The sequence below is a fragment of the Lactuca saligna genome, chromosome 1 (genome assembly GCF_052625555.1).
Source record: "Lactuca saligna cultivar CGN05327 chromosome 1, ASM5262555v1, whole genome shotgun sequence".
NCBI classification, from domain to species: domain Eukaryota; kingdom Viridiplantae; phylum Streptophyta; class Magnoliopsida; order Asterales; family Asteraceae; genus Lactuca; species Lactuca saligna.
The window spans coordinates 140,671,999-140,680,020 of NC_136417.1; positions in this window are offsets into that span (position 1 = coordinate 140,671,999).

An 8,022-nucleotide genomic window follows, 5' to 3' on the forward strand; every position below is an offset into this window, starting at 1 on the left:
AAATGACTAAATTATCTGAAGTAGACTGAAACTTAGAAAATAGTTGATTGGTCATCAATTACGAGTCCCTAAAATTAGTTATGAAGATCAAGAGTCAACTAGTTCTTCCGAGTGTTTAGCCTATAATTTGAATAACAAATATATAACACCATTGGTATGTTACTTCAAATTCTTGAGTGTTTCACCAAAGGATGAGTATTGATGTTTTCAAGAAGGTGCAGTGACCAAAAAGGAAGTAATTGATGGTTTTTGAACATAAATACAAACCTATTTGTTCATGCAACCCTAATTGCTTTGGATATAGGTTTTCACCAGTTGAACATGCAAATCTGAATACCAAAGCAAAACCCTAGGAACTATCATATAATTTTCGAAATCTATATGTAAATAGGGTTTAGATGTTTACCTTACTTTTTATGTAGTAATAACAAGACAACTTTGTAGATATTGACTCTTGAAAGCAAGTGCCTTAAATGTGACACCTCTATTGGCTTAAAAATACTCTTTTCAAGAGGATGAGAGGGGAGAGGAGGGAATAGCACCAAATTTCGGCTAGGGTTAACAAATAGCAAGCACAGGCCTAAACTCTAAGGAGGTAGGGTCTTTATATAGCTGAGGGCTACTAGGGTTAATTAGAGGAAACCCTAATTTCATGCTTAAGACTTAAGTAGCCCATGGATCCTTATTAAGGATCCTTGGATGAAAACTTATATCGTCTTCCTATAATTTCCATCCACTCCTATCTAAGGAGTCTAATAGCCTAGTTTCACAACTATCAGCGATTTTCAAAACAACCCCTTGTTCCTTTAATCTCAAAATTAATTCCAAATTAATTTCTAATCAAATACTAATTAAATAACATAATTTATAATTAATATATCATTCTCATAATACATTAATAAATCATTTATCAACCTTTCTCATACTGTCAAGTTGCAAGAGTAAAGGCAATCCAAAAGGACCACGCTACTATCGAAACAAGTACATATCAATTATAGTTATGGGCTTAGAAATATAATCCAACAGTAATAGACTACATCATAGAGAAGTGATTATGATCTAGGACATCTAATCAAGTCTCTTTATTTTCCTTAGAATCATAAGATGAATCGTTCTCTTAAGTGTTAAGTTAATGGTGTTATGATTGAAAGTGTTTGTATAATGTTTCATAAGATAAGTTCTAGCTTATTTAAATATAGAACGTTTCACATGTTTTATTATTTGAAAGTAAGTGATGAAATGTTTGAAACTAGTATATTAACAATAGTTTAATATAGATTCATTATTGGGTTAAATGTAATCATGGAGTCATCCTGTTTGACATAGGAAAAAGAGTTGCATTACGAAATACCTCGATCGGATTTTGGATTTCATTTTACTCTTAGACTTATGAAAAATTCAAATCCTATTAATCAAGAATAATGACACTAATACCTTTTAGTCACTAAATATATTTTGGAGTTAGTCTAAACTAATTGACCATTCTGATTATCCACCATGCATGTTGATCCAAAATGTTTAGATCGTCTTGAATATGTGAATGAGAAGTGCCTCACCAAATGTTCAATTGGATATTATATTAGAAGTCATTAGACTACAAGTCTTTTGACTGATACATATCTCATAATATTTAGATAAATTATAAACAAATTAATTTGTGATGTTATCATTTGTTGAAATGTATTCACGTTAATTGTCCGTTTAGATTGGTTACAAAACAAAGTTCAGAGTTAACTAGGAAAAATGATAAGAAACACAAATCCAATAGGATAGTGATAATCTTTATCGAAAGGATAACAATCATTTAATGGAATTATGAAACTGTTTTATAGTTCATCTCAAACGAAGTATTGCCATAAGCAATATAGTTGGATAAATAAACAAATCATTGTTTGATTTGTAACTAATGATTCGTATTATGCTTATAAATAGTTCATGGATTGTACCATGACTTAGTGCTATAAGAGTCCTTGGTCTTGTACAATCTAAGAAGGTTCTAATCGAATGCTCTGTGAGACAATTTATTTTGTTAGATGTCCCAACTATGCTTTTGGAAACTCAATAAGAAGAAATTATTGTTGCTCTAAGGGAAATCTTTTGAAAAAGAGAGTTGTTATCCAAAAGAACTAGTAGGAGCCACATTAATCTTGATAAGACTCAAGATTTAGTTAACAACGAAGCTAAAGAAAAATACTTGCACATAATTAGAGGTTAAAACCTATTAAAGAAAATTGCATTCATCTACCTCTTCAACATAGATCTAATAGAAGACATAATTAACCTTGTTGAGTTCATATCACATGGGAAAGGAGTCATGGATAGATTCCAATCAGAGTCTATCAAGTATCGGGAATAATGGAAGGCCCAATAAGCCAAAACTAGAGGAAGCTATAAGGAATGAGATTCAATCCATGTTGTTTGAAATTTAAATTGATCCAACACTTAGAGTTTTTGGATGTTCAAAAAATAACAAGCATGGATAGGAACATACATATAATCTAATCAAGATGGGTTGTGAAAGAAATGTAGGTTTTAGAATTCTATTGATGGATTCTAACAAGCATCTCATGTGTTGATCATTTGCTTCAATGAAGAATTCAAATTTTGAATTACGAGAAACAAAAGATAGTCCATATAAATGTCTAAGATAGTGGGAGCAATGTTGTCCCTTGTAATGAAATAGGAAACGATGTCCTAACTTTGTTAAGTGTAAAAGCTTTACATCGCCTAGGAACTGTCTCTCTATCAAATACATGGTAGGAATCAGAAAGTATACTAACAACCTATGGAGATAGATCAAAGCAAATCATTGATTTAAGTCAAATGCTTGGAATCCTGAGGAAACTCGAGATGCCTAATTCTTAAAAGAGTTTGTGGTAGTAAATCTAATGACTCGTATGCCTTATTCACGACAAGTCGTATAAGATATTTTTGGCTATAATCATAGAATTAAGAATATTCCTTGGGATCTTAAAAGCACAAAAGAGAAAATATAGATACTATGGAAGAAATCAATGAAAGAGTTACATTGATGGTGAGTTCCTTACTAATATAGACGTTTCTTTTTAGCATTCAAAGGTTGTGCTCTTAGTAAATAATGAAGTATAAGCTTAGGAGAGTACCAATTGATACACCTAAGTGAATTTGATAATATACTTAGAGTATTTTGTAGTAAGTTAGAATGCAAAGACCGACTATGTGACTAAAAGAGATTCATTAGTGACTCCAGTGTTGTATTCAATTATTGATTGTTCTCTTGAAGTTTCTTGTAACTAAAAGGTGACTTTACCTTGAGTATAGATCCCATTGTGAAAAAATTATACATATTGACTTTTAAATTTATTAACCTAACTAACTTAACTACTTTATGCACCTATGTGACAACCCGAACCTTTTTCCGTTATCATTAGCCTCGTTTAAGTTATATAATGAAATTTTATATAAAAGTCGGAACCAAAAATCGCACGAAAACCCGAGTTACATAGAAAATCAGTGAAACCGACCTGATTGGTGTTCACGACCGTGAACTTAATCAGACCGTGAAACCGATCACAACCATAAACCCGATCACAATTGTAAATTATATCAACCCGAGGGTCTTCATTCCAGTTTCGTTGTCCAACACTTTCATGCAACTAATAGTGAGTTCATACCTCTACAATTTTATGATGTTTAATGTTTTCATGGGGGAATACAAGCCAAACACAAATGGTTGTTGTGAAATTTTTACAAAAGGATTTCAACAAGTTTAAAACTTATGGAATTGATACAACCAAAAGATTTCCACATTTTATAACATATTTAGATATTTTATCCCTTTTGTAACATGCTGAGCATAAGGGACATTTTCAACTTACAATCACAATTGCATAGTTTTCAGATAAATACAGAACCAAGTACATTATAAACATACAAACTATAATAGGTATAGTTTGGGACTACAATACACAATTTTTCAAATTTAGAGCTTATACATTAATAGACATATAAACTATGACAGACTTAGTTTATGATTTACATTACTACTTTCGGATATAAAGAGTACAACATTAGATAATTATTTAAGTATAATTATTATTACTCTACAAGGTATACAAACGGATTCATATACCATAGAGCAATACATAACTACACGTAAACTAATTAATACATGATTGTGAGAAAACTCTTCATTTGTAGCTTTCGAGGTACATGTTAAATCCTATCTTTTAGTGTAACCAGAGTCTCCTGTAGGGAGAGTTTGAGATTTGTGAATAGATCTATTTGGTACTAACAATCCCACACTTGAACTGCTAGCTATAGTTAGACAGACATGCATGGGGTGACAAATAACTACGGTATCCATACTATGGCCCCGTTAATAAAATATGGTTATCTACACTATATCCCTGTCAATAAATTATGGTTATCCATATTGGAGAATAAATCATCCAAATAGCCCCATGATTGGTTCCCATGTGAACCCCTTGGTCCAACCATAAACATTTCAAGACTATGCAATTCGCTCATATGATGCATGATCGTTACTATTCCTTTACACGTTCAATCATACATAAATGATTAATGCCATGGTCATGCACAATAAATAATAACATTGCATAGAAAAAAAATTAAACATAATATAACTATAAATATAGTTCTTTAAACCTTTTTAATATTTTATATAATAAATCATATTTAGCTAACCCTTACTCATAAAAGAGTTCATTTATTGAAAAACATTTTCCTTTCAAAACCTTTAACTTACTCTTTAGAAAAATAGTCCATTTACTCGTTAGCTAAGATTTATTATCTTTTCAACAATAAAACATTAGTAATATGCCATGTATCCCAAATGGGAAAATCCAGATATACTCACCTAACAAGTTTGTGAAGACTAACTTCTGATCTAGCTTCTTATCACACGCTATCTGTGACCTCAACACTTTTTCTCCTATACATATAAATATCAAGTTCCTCAGAAACTCTCCCAATATACTTAGGAGCTTGTTTATAATATCTATTACAGTGACCTTTGTCTACCACTAACATAATTGGGTAACCATTTGTTACCAAATCACTAATCTCCTTAAAACCATTACCAAATGAATTAACTTCATAAGCCAATAGTTCAATCTTAAATTTGGAAAATTCTATGAATTAGGGTTTACAACCCTCGGTATCCACTCGAGAGTTCCACCACATAAACTCTTTCTCTATTTCTTGATAGTCCGCTCATAAGAACACCGCCTTATGAGTACACACAATATATCGATTTTATCAAACCGTCACAACTCAATAATCACTTAAATTATATTATATATATTAACAATCGAGAGAATATCTTAGCCCAACGATGTTCGTATTCTTGTTAAACGACCTCCTGTCCTCTGTCTCTAAACTGTAATCATCGTTCACCAACTCCAACCTCAACCCGTCATATCGACATTAAAACTTTCTTTTGAAAGCCATAAAATGCTACATAATAGCTCATATCACTCGTCGGATCAATGAATTACAAATGACCATTATTTATAGGTTGGTTGTTCGGTGGGTGCACCGTGCTTTTTATAGGATGCATTGCGTCATGTGCCAGGTGGCACTTGTAGAAATGCCACACGTCTCACTTCATTCACCACGTGTCCTGACAGTCCAAACATCTATTTTTTGTGATTTAGCATAGGCGCGCCATGCATTTTAAAGGGCATTCTGCGCTCATATTTTCTGCTGACTTTTTTCGAATAACAAAACACTTTTCAAACGACCATAACTTTCGCATACAAACTTTATTTTTGACAAACTTTATACCCACATAATCGTCTTAGAGTGAACTACAATTTACTTTAACTAATAATACATTAAGAATTATAAATTTGTCGATGTAGTGCGATAACTACATGAACATATGTATTGCATTACCAAAACATCATTGTTTCATTACTTAAATTCACTCTTAGTCATATATATACTAAGTACATACTATAACCCATAGTATGAGATTTGTACGTCATTAGAATTTTCATCCAAATTATAGTCTTTAGTAAGGTGTGGATTACTACATTTGCCACATCCATATTGTATGTTATGAATTATTTGATTGAATTTCTTCATGTCTGTTCCCCAAACATCTAATTTGGAATTTAAAATAGTTAGGCCATCAAAACTTTCTCCATATGATCTCTTTCATATAGATTAATCTCTTAAAGAATACCATTTATGTGAATGTTGAGCTAGTCCTTCAATTATCATGCGTTCTTTTAGCTGGATTTAGAGAATTGGTCCTTGATAATCGACCATTACCGAGTGAATATGTAACATCCAAGTTTTGGTAAGTTCTCTTTTGGTCCCTAGTGTAAAATACCTTTCATATTATTCCCTTGGTTAGTATGTGGGGTATACTCATTGAGTACACTTAGCGTACTAGCCACAACTTGGTCGTGGATCAACCATGAACGTTAGGTGTACATGGTGTACACATCGCGTACTCATGTCTGAATCAAACCCTTGTTTTTAGGGTTTGCACCCTATTTAAGGACCTTAAGTCCCCCAAGTCCCTTACCTTTTCAGCCTCCATTTCCCTTGAAGTACAAATCTCCAACCCTAAGCCACCTTAGTGCATTTATTAGCTTCTTGAGTGACTTTTGGTGCACTTTAGGGATTTTGAAAAAGAAGAATAAGGAAGCTTGATAAGAAGATAGGACGTGGGAAGAGCTTGTAGATCTAGAATTTTGGCACCATGTATGAGTATAAAGCCTTAACCTTGACCATTGCATCCTTAGATCTACTTTTAGGGTGGAAAATGTCATCTTTTGGTCCCATAGTTTGGATTCTTGGAGTTAAGGAACTTTGAAGCATATGAGTTGTACCTTTGATCTCTTGGAGGTGTTTTGAGTCATAAAAATTGGTTCTTGATGGTTAAGCCTCAATCATGCAAGTGTCAGGGACCAACCAAGTGTGCTTATGGACTTGATTAATGTTTTGAGCCACACCCCTGCATGAAAAAGCATAAAGTTTGTAACTTTATGGCTTAGCACATTTCTAGGGGTCTGGATCTAAGTTTTGGACGTAAGGTCTTAAGGGACTAAGACATATGGCTAAGTTTGGCTTGGAAAACCAGTACGCCACATGTACTTAATTGTATGATACACGTACAGGGTTAGTGCCTAGACCTTGATCAACACCAACGTACGCTAGGCATACAAGCCAAGTGCAGCGCACGTACGAGATATGTGGGCTTGGAAGAATTTGGGCTACTTTGGGTGTTGGGCTTTAAACTTGAGAAAATTGGGCCTCAGACCCACCTGATTGTATCAAGTCCTTTTTGGGCCTAAGGCCATGTTTGGGGGGGGGTCCTTGGGCCGTAATATGCAATTAAGGCCCTATAGTGGGCTTGGATACCTTTTTGGCTTTTGTGGTTTTGTACCTTCGAGAGAAGGATGCCTAATAAGGAAAAGGTAAATGAGTCTTTTCCCTTAATTCACAGACTATGATTTTGGACCTTGAGTAACATTGTGACCTAACTTCTAATTAGGGCTTAGTGCTTGTACGATAGGGAGAGGAGTTCATGAATGTGACAACCCGCAATTTCTATTCTGTACAACCCTTCACTTCATCAGAAGTCGGAACAGTTTCTGCTAATTTTCAAAGCTTTTGGAATAAGTTTGAGTATTTTAGGATTAGCACTTTAAGAGATATCAGGAGAGAGGATTCCATAGAATTTATGGTACATCATTAAAGTTCCAAAAACTCCAAGAGTTTGGAGTTTACAACCCAAATGGCATTTGAACCTAAACTCCGTGGGGTATATATATATATGGCACTTAGCCATTTTAACTTCATTTCTTCCTTTTTTAACTAGACAAAACCTGATTTCTCTCCCAAGGATCTTCAATCCTTCAATCCAAATTGTAGCTACTTCTACCCTAGAGTGTTTTAAAGCTTATTACATGTCTAGATATCATTTAAATCACCCAAGAATCACAAGAAAAAGGAGTTTACGGCCCAAGATCTTCCTAGGCTGTAAACCCTAAATTGGGTGCCAAG